The sequence below is a fragment of the Herpailurus yagouaroundi genome, unplaced genomic scaffold (assembly GCF_014898765.1).
Source record: "Herpailurus yagouaroundi ecotype Mexico unplaced genomic scaffold, PumYag 218, whole genome shotgun sequence".
NCBI classification, from domain to species: domain Eukaryota; kingdom Metazoa; phylum Chordata; class Mammalia; order Carnivora; family Felidae; genus Herpailurus; species Herpailurus yagouaroundi.
In genome coordinates, this window is record NW_024412449.1 from 434,497 (window position 1) to 453,927 (window position 19,431).

The 19,431-nt window shown below is 39.1% G+C and overlaps 2 long non-coding RNA genes across 5 annotated transcripts in view; one reads left to right on the plus strand and one right to left on the minus strand.

The window, feature by feature from the left end:
• The window catches only part of LOC121018177 (uncharacterized), a 49,106-nt gene extending 29,858 nt beyond the window's left edge, over window positions 1-19,248 (plus strand). Inside the window, exons 2-3 of the long non-coding RNA XR_005785060.1 lie at window positions 18,324-18,396; window positions 19,136-19,248. This is a non-coding gene — a long non-coding RNA (uncharacterized LOC121018177). The remainder of the gene's footprint in view (window positions 1-18,323; window positions 18,397-19,135) is intronic.
• Window positions 1-19,328, minus strand: part of LOC121018176 (uncharacterized) — a 90,983-nt gene extending 71,655 nt beyond the window's left edge. Inside the window, exons 1-4 of one of the 4 annotated variants that reach the window (XR_005785056.1) lie at window positions 19,217-19,328; window positions 16,932-16,977; window positions 13,038-13,129; window positions 12,380-12,882 (exon numbers count right to left, since the gene is read on the minus strand). This is a non-coding gene — a long non-coding RNA (uncharacterized LOC121018176). Of the gene's footprint in view, window positions 1-12,379; window positions 12,883-13,037; window positions 13,130-16,931; window positions 16,978-19,216 lie in introns of those variants that run through there. The other 3 variants (XR_005785059.1, XR_005785058.1, XR_005785057.1) reach the window with 3 other exon arrangements.
• Between the last annotated feature and the right edge of the window lie 103 nt (window positions 19,329-19,431).

Genomic DNA, 19,431 nt, shown 5'->3' on the forward strand with positions numbered 1-19,431 from the left:
GGGTATAGAGATTCCTAAAAAACAAAACAAAAAAAAAATAAAACTCAATAAATCAATAAATCATGTCCTAAAATTAGACCGTGATAATGGTTGCACAATTCTGTAAATATACTTAGAATGTATATACTTTAAATGGATGAATTTTATGGTATATAGATTATATTTCAATAAAGCTATTTTTAATGTATGTTTGTTTATTTTTAGTTTATTTCTTTTGAGAGACAGAGAGCAAGTGAATGTGAGTGGGGAGGGACAGAGAGAGAGGGAGAGAAAGAATCTGAAGCAGGCTCTGTGTTGGCAGCACAGAGCCCAATGTGTGGTTCAATCTCACAAACTGAAATTATGACCTGAGCTGAAACCAAGAGTCTGATGCTCAACTCACTGAGTCACCCAAGCACCCCAATTTTTATTTATTTTTGAGAGAGACAGAGAGAAAGAGAGAGAGTGAGTACAGGGGAGGGGCATAGCAGGGGAGGGACTGAGGGGGGGGGAGGGGATGGGGGTGGAGACAGAGGATCCCAAGCAGCCCCATGCAATGAGGGGCTTGAACTCATGAGCCATGAGATCATGACCTGAGCCAAAGTCAGACGCTTAACTGACTGAGCCACTCAGGTGCCCCACAATAAAGCTGTTTTAAAAAAAGACAGAAGAGGGGTGCCTAGGTGGCTCAGTATGTTAAGCATTTGACTTCGGCTCAGGTTATGATTTCATGGTTCATGGGTTCAGGCCCCTGTGTTAGCTCTGTGCTGACAGCTCAGAGCCTGAAGCCTGCTTTAGATTCTCTGTTTTCCTCTCTCTCTGCACCCCCCCTACCCCCACTCATGCTCTATCTCTTTCAAAAATAAATAAACATTAAAGAAAACAGACAGAAGAAACCATTCCTTAATCTATAGTCATACTCATGTTTACTAATGTTTTCATCTAAGAATTATATCATTTTAAGTTCTACATTTGGTTTTTGATCTACTTTGAATTAATATCTGTTTATGGTATAAGGAAAGAGTTTGACTTCATGTACTTTATTTCATGCTTTCAAGAACATTATTTTGAGAGAGAGTCCATAGGCTTCACCAGATTGACAAGGTGATTCATGGTACAGAAAAAATGAAGAATCTTCACTCTAGAAATTGGACAAGACTCTTACTCCTCTGGGCCTCACTTCCCTTCCCTGGAAAATTCATGGGTAGGATTGGGAAGCCCCTTCTAGTTCTATGGTACCTTTTATTGTGCAGACATTATGGGTGGAAATCAATGACTTTTTTTTTTTAACATTTATTTAATTTTGAGACAGAGACAGAGCATGAATGGGGGAGGGTCAGAGAGAGAGGGAGACACAGAATCTGAAACAAGCTCCAGGCTCTGAGCGGTCAGCACAGAACCCGACGCGGTGCTTGAACTCATGGACCGCGAGATAATGACCTGAGCCAAAGTCGGACGCTTAACGGACTGAGCCACCCAGGCGCCCCAATGACTCTTTTCTTAAGAAAATACCCATGTCTGTGACACCAGTTGCCTCTAAGTATATATATACATGATAAGTACTTACATTATATATAAGTACTATATATTTATATATATAAATATATGTATATATAAATATATATAATAAGTATATATATATATAATTTATTGTCAAGTTAGCTAACATACAGTATATACAGTGTGCTCTTGATTTTGAGGGTAGATTCCTGTGATTCATTGCTTCCATACAACACCTAGTGCTCATCCCAACAAGTGCCATCCTCAATGCCCCTAACTATTTTTCTCTATGTTTATTTATTTATTTATTTATTTATTATTATTTTTTTTTTATAATTTTTTTTTCAACGTTTATTTATTTTTGGGACAGAGAGAGACAGAGCATGAACGGGGGAGGGCAGAGAGAGAGGGAGACACAGAATCTGAAACGGGCTCCAGGCTCCGAGCCATCAGCCCAGAGCCTGACGCGGGGCTCGAACCCACGGACCGCGAGATCGTGACCTGGCTGAAGTCGGACGCTTAACCGACTGCGCCACCCAGGCGCCCCTATTTATTTATTTATTTATTTTTTAAATATATTTTTTTTCAACATTTATTTTTGGGACAGAGAGAGACAGAGCATGAACGGGGGAGGGGCAGAGAGAGAGAGGGAGACACAGAATCAGAAACAGGCTCCAGGCTCTGAGCCATCAGCCCAGAGCCTGACACGGGGCTCGAACTCCCGGACCGCGAGATCATGACCTGGCTGAAGTCGGACGCTTAACCGACTGCGCCACTCAGGCGCCCCTATGTTTATTTATTTTTGAGAGAGAGAGACAGAGTATGAGTTGGGGAGGGGCAGAGAGAGAGGGAGACACAGAATCTGAAGCAGGCTCCAGGCTCTGAGCTGTCATCACAGAGCCCAAGGTGGGGTTCGAACTCAGGAGCAGTGAGATCATGACTGAGCCAAAGTCAGATGTTTAACTGGACACTTAACTGACTGAGCCACCCAGGCGCCCCTCTAAGTATTTTTTTAAAGGAAGCCATTGTCTGGCAATCACAGAAGGGCTCAGCCAGAACTTTATTGAGTGTTTTAAGGAGTAGAGGTGACACAATAGGGGAAGGAAATGTTTTCTGTTGAAAAGCAGTCAATTGCCTTCAACAAGTCGCCAACAAACTGGGGAAAGATTTTTTTTTCCTCTGGTTTCAGCTGAATGCCAGCTTTTGGAAGGTAAATAGAGCAGGCCAGATGAAAGGGTAATAGACACCCCCAAATGAGGGAGGGCATTGTTTGTACAAAGTTAGCAGGAGGAGAGAGGCCAAGCATGCAACTAGCCACTGGCACTAAAGTCATCAAAGGGGAAGAAAAATCAGGAAAATACAATCAAATCTTTACTTTTACAATGATAAAGGTAATTTTACAATTGTTACTCCATATTATTTACTTTTTCTTAAATTTTAAACATGGTATAGATAGTGTTATGTATTGGTTGGGTCTCTTTCAAAATTATTCAAACGAGTATAAAAAAATCATTTGCACTTTTAACGGCATTAGCATTAAATTCTATAAGCTATTTGATCACTGTCTATATGCATCGTAATTTTTCCTGGAATCTATTCCTCTACAATGGAACTACTGATAATAATAACCACAAAAAAGAAGCAAGCCATTTGCAAAATGTTCCATTAAATATGGAGTTTAGAAAAAAACTATGGGATATTTGCAGAAGGGCTAGCACGTTCTTCTGAGGTTTGTAAGCTATCTACCCTGATGCATAGGTCATGGTAAATTCTCCAAGTATCTGTGAATTTTGCATGTCATATGTTGACACCCTTTTATTTTTTATTTTTATTTTTTAATGTTTTTATTTATTTTTGAAGGAGAGAGAGAGACAGTACATGAGTAGGGGAGGAGCAGAGAGAGAGGGAGACACAGAATCAGAGGCAGGCTCCAGGCTCTGAGCTGTCAGCACAGAGCCCGACAAGGGGCTCAAACCACAAACTGTGAGATCATGACTTGAGCCGAAGCTGGACACTCAACTGACTGAGCCACCCAGGCGGCCCTGTTGACATCCTTTTATATTACAGAACCCCTTATCAAGGATGGGGAGAAAATCCTTAGAGGCTCAAAAATCCAGGACTTGCAGTTTTCCTCTCCCCAGCCCTTTCTCCTCTGGCTTTCTCCTCTTTCCAAGAAGTACTGAGAGTGCGGTGAAGAGGAAGAACGTGGGCAGAGCAGCAGCAGGGTCAGGGCTCAAGAGCACTGCCAGCTAGTCAAAGGTCAGCACGGAAGGGGCTGTGTGTGAGAGGACAAGGAAGCTGAACTTCTCGTCCAGCTGAACTGGATGGCGGCCAATCTCTATCTCCTCCCTGGGCCTGCCTGGAACTCTCCACAGCTCTGTGTGGCCCTGCATCAGAACAAAAATATGCTACAGAAATAGGGTCTAGTTTCCTCTTTTCAGGTGAACAGACTGAGCCAGATTTCAGCTGGGGGTCAAGGGACAGAGGACAGAGAGGACCAAACTGGTATTTGCTCTGTCAGAAACTTACAGGCTTGTTTGGAAAGACAGAAACTAAATAAAGACTTCTTATTAGCACAGGACTAGCATTGTGAAATCTGGTCAAAGGCTTTCAGGCAAGGACGCCTTTATATATGTATATGTATATATATATATATATATATATGTATACATACACACACACACACATATATATATACATATATATATACACATACATATATACTCTCATGGTGATGGGGAAAGTGAAGAAAAATGCAATATTCTAATTAGGAAATAAAGCTATCGTTTTTCACAAATTCATAACATTTCTCATGCCAGCAATTTTCTTTTTATTCTAGAATGCAGGGATAGTGTTCCCAAGTTTTTGTCCCTCTCCTCAAAATGAAAGGAAAGTAAAATTCTCTTCACAGAAATAAAAAGCACTTTTTAAAAAAAGGAGCATTAAACCCACAGTAGATGAATTATTATAAAATAATCTTCCCCTCTAGTTGGGCTTTTCTTCAGATTTTCTAAGAAAAATTGACATTGAACTCTATTTGTTAGTTCCTTTTTTGCTTTCATAAATTTTTTTTCTAACATTGACGTCCTAGAGGGAGTAGTATTTTATCGTTCTGTGAAAATCCGATTGCAATGCATCAGGTATCAATCGTTAGTAAGGTAGTATATGTAAAGCTGAAAAACAGACATTTACAACCAGAAATGATGGCCCTTTTTGCTCTGTATGGATTTAGGTGATCTCAGCCTGTATTCTGGAAATGTGCATCGAATAATAAGTGATACCCTATCTCTCCTGAGGACATAATCTTTCCTAAATGCCCATCTGGTTCACTGCTTTTTTCATGGAAAGGAGAATCCTGAGGAGTGGATCCAACAGGGAGGAATGTTATGCAATGTGGCCTGAGACAACATAGTGGGATGGAGAGTCCCAATTTTCATCAACTTAGTTGCAAGGAGACAAGGTCATGGCACAGAAGACAACATCTGTGGGCCAGGCAAATGCAGAGAAGTAAGTGGTGAAGCTGAGATCAGGTGAGGGAAGATCTGAACAGAGTGAGCTGGGTGCAGAGGGTCAAGGGAAGTGTTTTAGTTCTGCAGCCACAAATGGGAAGCCACACCCAGTGCCCCTTTTACGTCTGTCTGCTGTGGAGAGAGATTCTATTGCTTGGCATAGACCCGCAGTACTCCGGGCTAAACACTGAAAAATCTATTTTTATTCGCTCTTTTAAATACTTTCTTTTCATCTCAGTGCTGTATAGTTTTTTATCCTGTCATGTTTCCTTCCATGGGTTCCTGTTTTTAAACTCCACTCTTTACTTGCCTGGGTGGCTCAGTCAGTTAAGCATCCAACTCTTGATTTTGGCTCAGGTCATGATCATGCAGTTTGTGGGTTTAAGCCTCACCTCAGGCTCCTCACTGACAGTGCAGTGAGATTCCCTTTCTTCCTCTCTCTCCCTCTCATGCTCATGCCCTCTCACTCAAAATAAATAAACTTAAAAAAAAAAAAAAGAAGAAGATTTAAACTCCACCCGCTAAGGCTCTAGGTTCCTTTGCATTTTTTGCTTTGGTTTTGTTTTCTTTAAGAGCTTTGTGAAAGCTAGCACTTTTGCCTTTTTTTCCCCCTTTGTTCATGTAGTCTGACCTGGAAACCAGGACTTTATGTTGGCCTACATTTCTCAGGTCTCTAATCAACTCTGCGGAAAGTAAAACAGCTTGGCAACAGGCATAATAATAATAATTAAAATAATAGGGAGCACAGAACTAAGAAATGAGATTCAAAAATAAGGAAAAAGATACAGAGTCATAGGCTTTCATGCAAAAATATCTATTCTGACCAACTTAGAAACACCCTTATAAATCAGTTAATAGCATCTGTCTATGTGGAGAAAAGCAAAACCATGGGGATTTCTGCCTTGGAGTGTGAAGTCAGCTTTGTGTATTCCCTTCTGGTGAAATGCTCATATACACACAACGTTTGAAAACCCATGATGAAAACAATGGCTGCTACCAGTTAAGATTTCCAAGGGCACTTCTGAAACACAGAGTAGGTTTTTCTGGCACGACTTCTTCAGAGACGTTCTCACTTAAATCCATGCATGGTCATTTTATATCTCCCATTTATGCATTTCTTGTTTGCTGAACCTAAGTCTTGTCAGAGAGTTATTTAAAAAAAATACTTTTTAAAGTTACCCACACCCTAAACAGCAGAACTGCTGTGTGTATACACATCCTCTGGAAAGGCACAAGTCAGGTATTGGGTGTAGGCACAGGACAAACCGCATGGTCTGCCTTGGCAGCCCTGTCCTCACCTGCAAGCTGCCCACACACACTCCCTTCCAAACGGTGCTCTTCTGATGCCAATTGGCTAGCTGAGCTACCCGGGGAGGAAGCCTATGGGAGGGGCTGGGTGGAAGGTGATGTGGATAAATATTTTATAAACTAAACTTTAAGCTTAAAACTTGATTTACTCTTTCAACCCAATTCACACTGGAAGTCCAGTCTCTTAAAAAGCTTGGACATTGAAGAGTTAAAGGGGTATGGAAGCCGGCGTAGCCTGGGGCTGTCATCCAAGGCCAGCAGAAAAGGCAGCAGGAAGGGTCTGGTTCTGGCTAGGCTACAGACAGGCCATCTGGATGCAGGGAAAGCCTAGAATGCCAGAAACAGCTTTTCTTTTTGGTGTTAGGCTTCATTAAGTTCAGCCTGGGGAGTGTCTTTTTGCTTTAAGACCCAAACTGAGAGTCTTCTTTGAATAGGGATTTGATATTTTGAATTTTATGAAGCAAACACCCACTATATATATCCTTTTGGTAAGGAAGGTCACAAAAAGCAATGTATACGATTAAGCACATTTTTTTAAAGGATGTAGACCAGAGTCACTAGATGTAAACATACACAGAAACTATGTATAGTCTTTAAATAATTTTGTTAGGAATAGGTAAACCTGAATAGGTTGTCTGAAAAAAAGAAAAAAGTTGTTGGTTTGCTGTTTGTTTGTTTGTTTTTTTAATATTGTACCAGTCTGTGACTCTGATAAAGAATCTTTTTATTGTTTTTCCTGTAGTTGACCTGAAAAAGCAGCTTTGCCACACTGGAATTGCTTTTAGGTCTTTAAAATTATTTTCTTTCTCCATTTTTGTTTTATAGTTAATTATATTACATTTGGCATAAAGTTGGCATGGGCCAGTTATAATTCCTTCCACAGGAAATTTTCTTTAGTAAAACTGAAAAAAGAAAAGAAATGTCGCAGGGAAATTATAGCCACTTCCTACTCTATATCGCTGATGAACATACACTCCTTTTTGGAAACCACCCTCTTTCAAAGATATGATCTATTCTTCCCTAGCTATAGCAATCTGCGTTGGATTTGTATGTGTTATTCTTAACAATTAAAGGAAAAGGTGAATGTAAATCCACTTGGACAAAACAAAACAGGAAAGAGAATATTATCCTTAAGAGAATTCTTACCTTATGGAAGAGAAAATGCACATATCTTTTTGGGTGGGAAAGGGGGGGGGGCAGATTTTTTTCTCTCCAAAGCATTAATTGCCACCTAGCAGCAGAGAAGGGAATTGCACACTAACTTTGGACTTCAATTTTAGAAAACGGTTTTAAAGGGCACGTTACCTTTTTTTTTTTAAGATTTATTAAAAAAATTTTTTTTTTATGTTTATTCATTTTTGAAAGACAGAGACAAATCACAAGCACGGGTGGGGCAGAGAGAGAGGGGGACACAGAATCCGAAGCAGGCTCCAGGCTCCGAGCTGTCAGCACAGAGCCCGATGCGGGGCCTGAACTCAGGAACCGTGAGATCATGACCTGAGCCACCCAGGCGCCCCATAAGATTTATTTTTTTAAAGTAATCTCTACACCCAACATGGAGCTTGAACCCACAACCCTGAGATCAAGAGTCGCACACTCCATGGACTGAGTCAGCCAGGCGCCCCTAATGTCCACATTATTTTTTATCATGACCGATATTTAAAGAATTATTAGCCTACTGATAGGTTAGGGTTTGAATTTTTTCTCTCTTGTCATGAGGGAAGAAAAAGAAATACAACAAATGAAAAATTTTGGCTTATTTATAAGAATGCTCTTTCCAGCATAAAATGTCTCAGTTTTTTTGTTTCTCAATTTACCCTTGCCACCTCAGCAATAGGCCAAAGGAAAAGAAATGCTAAAGTCACCCTGACACTAAAAAAATACTGGCTCTGGCTTATTAAAGGAAGAAATGTGTGTTTTTAATACAGAAAGTGGTTTCCCAAATAATCTTGGGTTGGGTTTCTGTAAAAAATGAGATCAGAATAGATTTTATTTTGCTAAGACAATAAGAGGTCATTTATTTTGAAATTTAGAAGACATCTTCCTATACTGGACGAAATGATTTCCAGACCAAATGATTATTCAAATCTGCTGAAGAAGTACATCCTTATTTCAGTTTACCAGTCACATGTTTAGTTTTATAGCACTCACCCATACTGAATGCCAAAACTTTAAAGGAGAGTCTCTATTATTATGTTTCATAGATCTTGGCAGCTAAATAAAAATAACTTCTTGGGGCTCCTGAGTGGCTCAGTCAGTTGGGCGTCTGACTCTTGATTTTAACTCAGGTCATGGGATCAAGCCACGTGACAGGCTCCGTACTGAGCATGGAGCCTGCTTAAGATTCACTTTCTCTCTCCCTCTGCCCCTCTCCCCAGCTGGAGTTCTCTCTCACTAAAAACAAAACAAAACAAAACAAAACAAAACAAAACAAAACAAAAAAAATCTTCTTTCTCCAAAGACATCCAGATGGCCAACAGACACATGAAAAGATGCTCAACATCACTCACTATCAGGGAAATATAAATCAAAACTACAATAAGATATCACCTCACACCTGTCAGGATGGCTAAAATAAAAAACACAAGAAACAACAAGTGCTGGTGAGGATGTGAAGAAAAAGGAAGCCTTGTGCATTATTGGTAGGAATGCAAACTGGTGCAGCCACTGTGGAAAACAGTATGGAGGTTCCTCAAAAAACTAACCAAACATGGGGCGCCTGGGTAGCTCAGTTGGTTAAGCCTCTGATTCAGCTCAGTTCATGATCTCAGGGTTGGTGGGTTCAAGCCCCATGTCGGGCTCTGTGCTGACAGCTCAGAGCCTGGAGCCTGCTTCTGATTCTGTCTCCCTCTCTCTCTGCCCCCTACCTTCTCTCAAAAATAAGCGTTAAAGAAAAAAAACTTTAGAAAAACACAACATAGAACTACCCTATAATACACTACTATTTACCCCAAAATTACAAAAACACTAATTCAAAGGGTTACACACATCCCAGTGTCTATTGTAGTATTATATACCATAGCCAAACTATGGAAATGCCAAGTGTCCATCGACTGATGATTGGATAAAGAAGATGCGGTATACATATGCAATGGAATATTATTCAGCCATCAAAAAGAACGAACTCTTGCCATTTGCAACATTGACGGAGCTAGAGAATATAATGCTAAGTGAAATAAGTTAGTTAAAGAAATACAAATACCATATGATCTCACTCATATGTGGAATTAATAAAACAAAACAAATGACCAAAGGCGGGGAAAAAGATATACCAAGAAAGACTTTTTTTTTTTTTTTTTTTTTTTTTTTTAACTAAAATTCATGCCAAAATGGTGCTTGAATTCATGACCCTGAGATCAACAGTTACATGCTCTACTAACTGAGCCAGCCAGGTGCCCCCCCAAGAAACAAACTCTTTTTTTATATATAGGCTTCATGTGCAGTGCAGAGCCCAATATGTGACTTGAACTCATGACCCTGAGATCAAGACCTGAGCTGAGATCAAGAGTCAGACACTTAACTGAGTCAGACACCCAGGAGCCCTGAAACAGACTCTTAACCATAGAAAGCAAACTGATGGTCACTAGAGGGGAGGTGGGTGGGCAAGATGGGTAAAATAGGTGATGGGGTTTAGAAGTGAACTTCTAATGATGAAAAATAAATAAAATAATTAAAAACTTTCAAAAGGGATTCAAACAAAATTAAATATTTAGGAGGACTTCAAAAGCTAACAAGTTGGAAAAAAGGCTCCTGGCTAAAAATGTAACTTATTTAAGATATTACATATGGAGGAGTGAGTGGCTCACTGGACACTTCCAGTTTGCCACTTTTTACTTAGCTAAATAATAAGTATTGCTACTGTACTGAGTCTATGAGTATATTATCACCAAGGCAACCAGCAACATTTTGGAAAACAAATTCTAGTTTAAAAATAATAATAACAGCTAATATTTTACTGAGTATTCACCATGTACCAGGCAGTGTGTTAAGCACTTTAAATGAAAAATTCACTTAGTCATCACAATAATCATAAAAGATACTAGCCAAAGTATGTCATTTTACAGGTTTAAGCAAGAACAACAACAACAACAATAAAACAAAGGTTCAGAGAGGCGAAATTAGGCATTACAGATCTTAGAATTTGTAAGTAGCTAAGCTCAAATACAAACCCAGTTCTGTCTTAATATTGAAGTGCCCCACTATTCAATTCTTGGAACTCTTTTCTATCTACTCTTTAGTCTGTGGTTCTAAATAACTTCCTTATGATGATGACTCCCAATTTTATTTTATTTTATTTTTTAAAGATTTTATTTTTAAGTAATCTCTATACCCCTCAAACTCACAACCCCAAGATCAAGAGTTGTATGCTCTACCAACTGAGCCAGCCAGGTGCCCTGATGACTCCCAATTTTAGATCTCCAGCCTCCATCTTGCCACTGAACTCTAACTCATATGCCAACAAACTATGCCTTAACTCTACTAGGATGCCTAACAGACATCCCAAAGTTGAAATATTATAAAATCATATCATCATCTTTCTCCCCAAAATCCGCTCCTTCCACCTCTCCTTGATTGCAGTTCACTGCGACTCCATTCTTCCATTTGTTCAGGACGATAATGGCAGCCATTTTGAAATCTCTCTTTCTCTTACATGCCACATTCAACCCATTAGCAAAATGTACTGTTGGGTCCACCTTCTAAATACATGCAGAATCCAACTGATTCCTACCATCTCAGCATTACAATCCTGGTCCAAGCCATTGTCATCTCTCACTTGGATTACTATAAGAGTCTGAATCTTGTTAGTCTGCTTGACCCCTATAATCTGATCTCAGCACATGGGTCAGGATAATCTTTTTAAAATGTCAGTCATGACATTCATCTGTTCAAAATCCTCTTGTAGCTTCCCATCTCAAAGTCTTTACTATGGCCTGAAAGCCTTATATTATCTGTAACCCCTGTCCCATTTCCTCTCTGATTTCATCTCATTATATTCTTCCTCTGGAATTTTGATCTGTTTGTTTATGAGGTATTCTCAGTATCTTAGTGATAATGCTTAGCATATAGTAAGATCAACAAATACATATTGAATGAATGAAAAATATCTGACTCCAGAAATTTTCCTTTTCATCATTCCCTTCTATGGGCATATTGGTGGCTCCGGGAGTTGAAAGTGGTTGGCTGGACTCTTTAGAGCAGTTCTTATATCAAAGCTTCACTTGTGAACCAAAAGAAGAGACATTTGGTCTCTTGGGGTATTAATGGTTTTCAGTTCCTTCAAGAATGATGTGGGGACTTTGCTCAGGGTACAACTTGACTGTTAACCAGTAGTTGCAAATTTGATCAAAAGATCAATAAGGGTATTTAGTAGAAAGAATAGATGAAAAAAGCAGTACTATGCTCCAATTTAAAGGTCATTTTTTGTTGGTTCAGGATGTTTTAGAATTAAATTAAAATAAAGTGTAATAAGAGCCAAGTTGAAATTTTCCCATGGACATGTAACATTCATTGTTACTCAACTATCTAGATGATATTCTGTAATAATTGCTTCATTTCTGGAAAAAATATTTCTAAACAACTCAAGTATGCCAATGGCTTTTGTACAGGCCTCACTTTTGGTAATCCCGAGGGAGGGAAATTATGTTATGGAGTTTAGATAAAACTTTAAACTGTTAGTCTTCCAAATTATGTCCATTAGTTCCAATTGTTCTATTCCAAGCTTTAGTTATTACCAGAAGAGAACCTTAGCTTCTGAATAACCAGAAAAAATAAAAATTTAAAAAGGTAGTAAATATAGATAAGACTGCATTTAGAGTGAGCTATCTAAAGGCTATGAAATGTCAATTAAATAAATTATGATACATTTGTATGATGAAGGATCTTACTGTTATGCAGACATTTAAAATCATGTGACATGATTTTAGGGGTGCCTACATTGCTCAGTCGGTTGTGCATCCAATTCTTGATTCAGCTCAGGTCCTGATCCCAGGATCATGGGATCGAGCCCTACACTGGGCTCTGCGCTGGGCATAGAGCCTGCTTGAGAATCTCTCGCCCTCTGCCGCTCTCCCCTGCTTGTATTCTCTCTCTCTCTCTCGAAAATAATAAAGGAAAACTTAAAAATTACAAAAGCACATGGCATGAAATGTTTATGGTATAATGTTTAAATAAAAAAGCAGGGTAAAAAAAGCATTTATAATTTGATATAAATTTTTGTGGCAGGTTATTTTGTTGAGATATTAATTCTATGTATCCCCCTGCCCCTCGCCCCCATTCAAGCAAGTATCCAGACCCTCATATTTTTGTAAGGCAAAAAGCAAAACATAGGCTCTTGTTGTCTTTTGAAATAAGGAGGAGAAACAAAGGACAGAAATGCCTTTGAAGGTGAGGTGGAAGACAGATTCCTTAAGACTTAGAAGTCTGAAGCTCAAATGTTGAGTAAGCAGCTAAGTCTTCTGTCTTGCTCTGTGACAGAACCCAGGATGGTGGCAAAACCTCAAAGGGGAAGGCTGCACCTGGGTGCTTGGGCTGCTAGATTCACTCATTTGATTCCAAGGGTGGTAAAGGAGTATCAGAGTCATGAGACCTGAAAGGAAGATGGCATAAAAGGGAATCTTAGCAGTAAATCAATGTGGACAGACAACTAAATAATTTCCAGGTATTTCCATGATAATTAAGGCCCTAGAAACTTTGTACAATCCTAGATGGAGAGGAAATGCTCAGTAACCAAGACGGACTTACCCACCAGCATGGCAGGATGGGAGCTCAGGTTTAGATACAAGTTGATCTGAAGAAATGCAATTATTTACTTCTGTGGAATAAGAGAGCCATACCTACAATATGCATATGCAAATACAATGTATTACAAACTATAAATATTAGAAAATACATTCTCAGGATAATTTTCCTCCTTTAGGTATATATTATCGTAGGGAAAAAAATCACTAAAATTCTCTACATAGGGGATTTTTTTCCACACTGTTTGCATTTGAAACAGTTTAAATAAATGTGTATTCCTTTTATTTTTGAAAAAAAAAATAAAACCAACTATAAGCTTTTATCCTATATATTTGAACAGGTAAAAAACAAAGAAGGGTATATATCATAATCTTAGGTTCTATTTCAGCTGTTTCAGATCTACTAGTATTAATATTCTTAGAGGTATAATACAAACTCAACTTCAGGAAAATAAAACGGGTTTTTCTCACATTAAAAAAAAATTATCATATACCTCCTGCACCCTGTAAAATTTTTAGATATTATTGAATCAGTCAGGGTCCCAGCAGGAAACAGCACACTCCAAAGGCACAACTGAAAACTGTGTAATCAGAATGTGGGCAATGAAACAGCAAGAGACGATATAGTACCACTGCTGACTTGTGGCCAACATGGAGGGAAGGTGGGAGGTTAATAAATACCCTGATCTCTTTCTCCCACTGCCTTCTGATCTGCTAGTGCCCTCCATCAACTGAGCTCAAACAGAAGCCACTGGAGAAGGGACAGTGAGATCTATAGCGGCAATGGAGACTAACACAGTAACATCAAGGGGAAAGCAATCCTACAATTTTGTTATAAATATTTCCAAATTTACGGATTAATAGTTATAAAATTCCAGTTATAAAATAAATAAGTCACATAGATGAAAAGTACATCATAGGGTATATAGTCAGTAATATTGTAATTAACTTTGTACAGTGACAGGTGGTGACTACATTTACCATGGTAAGCATTATGTAATATATAAAATTGTCAAATCACTATGTTGTGTACCTGAAACTAATATAATACTATATGTCAGTTATACTTCAATTAAAAAACTATTTTAGGGGCGCCTGGGTGGCTCAGTCGGTTAAGGATCTGACTTCAGCTCAGGTCATAATCTCACAGTTTGTGCATTCAAGCCCCGCATCGGGCTCTGCACTGACAGCTCAGAGCCTAAAGCCTGCTTTGGATTCTATGCCCCACTCTCTCTCTCTCTGTCCCTGCCCCGCTTGTGCTCTGTCTCTCTCTGTTTCTCAAAAATAAATAAACATTTAAAAAAAATTTAAAAATGGGGTGCCTGGGTGGCTCAGTCGGTTAAGTCTCTGACTTTAGCTCAGGTCATGATCTCATAGCTCATGAGTTCAATCCCTGCATCAGGCTCTGTGTTGACAGCTCAGAGCCTGGAGCCTGCTTCAGATTTTGTGTCTCCTTCTCTCTCTGCTCCTCCGCTACACGTGCTCTGTTTCTCTCTCTCTCTCTCTCTCAAAAATAAACAAAAAAAAATTTTTTTAATTAAAAAATATTTTTAATAGAAAAAAATAATTCCAAATTTAAAGATTTCTCCTAGAAGGGTACTGGAAAGACAGTGTTGGACACTAATCTTTGGTACTGTGCAATACACTGGAATTATTACTAGTACTGCTAAGGTACTTTTATTCATCCCTGATTTTTTAAACTATGTTAGGCGCTAGTTAGTGTGACACTTTATGTGTGTGTGTGTGTGTGTGTGTGTGTGTGTGTGTGTCCGTGTCGTTGTTCTCCAAGAGCTGGTGATTTAATAGATGGAGAGAATATGTAAACAAATAAGTGCAATTGTTATATGTGTGTAGCAGGATGTTAAAGTGAGACTCTATCTCATTTTTGTGTATGGTTCTAAGAAAGTAAATTATTCCCACATTCCACAGTAAAGTGGAAGGCCACCAAAAGTAGAAATTGCAAAAAAGGGGGGGGGGCTGCTTTTGCAATTTACCTGTGTATCCACTTCTAAGTCAGAAAAAAAGTTGAAGTTTAGAAGATTTTGAGAGGGTTTTTAATGTGCAGTGTGTTGACATTGGTTTTTCCTCACCTCATGCCCAGGGAGAGAGGCTTTAATGGAACTTTGATATATGTCCCTTAGAGCTGGGGGTTATGGGGGTCACAGTGGATTCACGTCAGGATTATATTTGAGGCATTCATTCACTCAATACTTCAGTAGCACTTATTTTTTTTAACATGTATTCATTTTTGAGAGTGAGAGAGACAGAGCCTGAGTGGGGGAGGGGCAGAGAGAGAGGGAGACACAGAATCCAAAGCAGGCTCCAGGCTCTGAGCTGTCAGCACAGAGCCCGACACAGGGCTCGAACTCACGGACCGCAAGATCATGACCTGAGCTGAAGTCAGACGCTCAACCGACTGAGCCACCCAGCCGCCCCTCAGTAGCACTTATTAAGCAGGTACTATACCAGACACAGATGACTACAGCAGTGCATGAAATAGATGAAAAGCCCCTGCCTCCATGGAGCCAACATTCTAGTGGAATCTGGACAAGCAAAGATGGCTGGCTAACTGCAAAGATGAGTTTTGAGTGGTCAAAATCTATACTCAGAGGTGTGAGGCAAAGCCATTCTGTGGATATCTGGATCAGATATGGGTTGCTGAAGAAAGTCGCGTGGAAGAGTAAAGAGACCCCCACAGAAAGAAGCTGGAGGCATATAGCACAGATGCAAGCAACTGACATTGAGCTGATTGCCAGATGACATATATTTACCCAAGTGCAAGCAAGAGATTGCCAGTATTTGCTCATTGGGGTAAGGTGAGGAAAGAGGTGTTTCCAAAGAATGCATAAAGTTACAAGTGTTGAGTGAAATTGAAGAAGTACTGCTACATTTGCTGACCCACTCTTCCTACAAAATATCTCTACTGATCAATTTTTCAACTCTTGGTGAAAGACCAAGATGCATCCTAAGCCAAATCCCCAAAACATGAAGAGCTGAAAGTCATGTAAAAACTTTAGTAAGTGCTTAGGACCTTCAGTTTTGACCAAAAGGCTAACCAAATGCCCGTTCTGATGGCTTATGAGAGGAGCTTTGATATGAGCCTCTGAAGAGTCTAGCCAATCACTGTGAATGAAGGATATATCACAAAGCCCTAAATATTTATTTAGGAGATAACAATCAAAAGGACAAGTTTGAGAGTGAGAGATTCATCATTCTTTCATTTTTTCATTTAACAGATATTTAATGAGTACCTACTATTATGCTAGGCTTTGTTCTAGGCACTAGGAGTAGCTTAGTAAATAAAAAAAAATTCTGGAGTGCCTGGATGGCTCAGTGGGTTAAGCGTCCAACCATTGATTTCAGCTCAGGTCATGATCTCACCATTGTGAGATCAAGCCCACACGGGGCTCTGCATTGAGTGTGGAGCCTGCTTGGGATTTTCTTTCTCTCTCTCTCTCTCTCTCTCTCTCAACCCCCTCTCTCTCAAAATAAATAAGTAGACATTTTTTAAAAAATCCCTATGTTGAGTGTTACGTGATTCCCTGTTACATACTTACAGTATCCCCCATGCTGTCCCTCCCCTTAACTTTTACTTGAACTAGCTTCATTGGGTTTCTTTTCTTTGTATTCAATACATTCCTTCTACAAAAGTAACACGGTAGCAATAGGTTAACTACCTAAGGGCAGGGGCTCCTGGAAATCAATGAGAAAATGACTAATAATAATAAACTGAGGAAGGGAATTAAGTGGCAATTCACTAAAGTAACATAAACAGATAAGAAATACATGAAAAGATTTTTTTTTTTTGGCTAGGAAGCAAAAAATACAAGTAAAATTAAAGAGATTTTTTTCCTCTTTTTTTTTGCCTATCAACTTGATAAAGGTAAAAAGTACTTACCCTATCCAGTGCTGGTGAAAGTATAAAGAAAGTGGACTCTCAGGCACTGTAGAATATAAATTGATATAAGTTTTTGCTTTTTTGTAATTTAGCCATATTTATCATAATTGTAAATGCAAGTTCCCTTTGACCTGGCAATTCCATTACTATGAATTCATCATAAGGGGGTAATCAGGAAAGTACAAAAATGTGTGTATGTATAAAAATATTCATTATAGTATTTTTATAATAATGAAGACTTGGAAATAAGCTAATGGTTCACCCATAGTTTAGTTAATTATTGTATTTCTACACAATGGAATACTATGTCACTATTGAAAATAATATATATCATTACTTATGAACACGAAAACATGGCCATAACTTTTAAAGTGTAGTATAAAACAGTTTAGTATGATCTTATTTCTAAAAACAATTATATATTTATTACACATATTTTGAAGCATGTGAATATACGCATATGCAGAAAAGAATTGCCAAAATGTTTATGTACTATATAACAATTATTAAATGAGTAGTTACTTTGCACTCAACATTCACTAAATAATATTTATTAAGCATTTAGTATATGCTAGGCATTGTGCTGGGTGCTAGAGAAACAGAAGAGAACAATCTGCTAATTTAATCCACTAAATTAACAGTGATTTTTTTTTTTAATTTTTTTTTCAACGTTTATTTATTTTTGGGACAGAGAGAGACAGAGCATGAACGGGGAAGGGGCAGAGAGAGAGGGAGACACAGAATCGGAAACAGGCTCCAGGCTCCGAGCCATCAGCCCAGAGCCTGACGCGGGGCTCGAACTCACGGACCGCAAGATCCTGACCTGGCTGAAGTCGGATGCTTAACCGACTGCGCCACCCAGGCGCCCCTAACAGTGATTTTTAAAATGACAACAATTTGGGGTGCCTCGTGACTCATTTGGTTAAGCATCCAACTTTGGCTCAGGTCATGATCTCACTCATGTTCATTCATGAGTTTGAGCCGGGCTCTTTGGTGTTAGCATAGAGCCTGCTTCGAATCCTCTGTCCCACTCTCTCTCTGCCACTCCCCTGCTCACTTACATGCTCTCTCTCAAAAATAAACATTAAAAAAGATATAATAATATATATAATTCATAAATAATATATATTAATATATAATATAATAAATATATATAATATATATTCTTTTTTAAATGACAACAACCAGTATTGGTGAATTTAAGGAGGAGGAGGGCACCCTCAAAGACTATTGTGGTTGGCACCAAATCCTAACCACTAGACCACCAGGGAGGTTTCATATACTATTGTGGAGAGTATAAACTGATAAAACATTTCTGGAGGGCAGCTTAGCACTTTTTATTAAAAGCTTTGGAAAAATCCATTTCACTCGACTCTGCAATTCCATTTTTAGGAATTTATTTTAAAGAGGGAAGTATTGGCGTATACAAGCAAAACTATGTACCAAGCAGTTCATAAATGAGTTGGTGAGTAGGGGGGAACCTAAATATTAAACAACAGGGATTTGGTTAAATAAAACATCGTATGTTCATAATGCAGAATACTAGGGAGTCCTATTTAACCTGAAAAATATTTGACAGAGAAAAAAAGACCAAAATATCAAAGTGAAAGGTTTAAACAGACTGTGATACTAAATTGCTCTGAACTCGAGCAAATCACAGAAGTGACCTGAGTCTGTTACTTCATCTGCAAAAGCTTAGATCATTAAGGACCAAACTTTCAATGTGGACCTTGCCTGAGTCTAGGTACTTAACTTTCCTACTTTATAAAGAAAATATGTCAACGTTGGTACAGGGTAGGTGTTAAATTGGCAGATGTTTGCAGAGCTGTGCTAAACTCTCTGTGGATTTGCCAAAAGTTCTCAACAGAGAAAATACGTGTTTCAGAAGAAAATGTCCAGTTTTTCTCAGTGGTCTGATCTACCCGATTAAAACATTATAACAAAATAAAGAAAAAACAAGCATCGTACTTGATTTTGACACCAGAGAAAGGCATTAGTGCCCTCATGGAGTTCAAAGTCTTGTAGGGGAAACCAGTAATGATACTAAAGAGGGACCAATGGCAACAGAGCCTTGAAAAATGATTTCTCCAGGGAATGGAGAAAAGGATTTCCGAAGTAGAAAGAAATGCGTGTACACAAAGTACTTGACGAAGAGGGTGGTTGACACAAACAAACGAACCATTATTTTGTGGCCTTTCTTACAGCCTCGCTGTTCTTCCAGTCACACAATACCCCAAATCTCTGTGGACCCTGAATGAGAGATTTCGAGCGGCACACTGCATCACCTGTAGTCGCAGGCGTCGTCTCGAACGATTTCAGGTGTATCAGCCGAGCGGTGAGAAACTGGAGGGAATCGGCAATACACAGGTAATAATCACTGAGGATCCGAGAAGGGCGGTTTTGTAGGGGCCGCCCCGAAGCTCTCAGCCGCCGCGGGCACTCCCCGCCCAAGATTTCCCGCCAAATCAACCCCGCCTCCTGACGAGGCCCCGCCTACTGG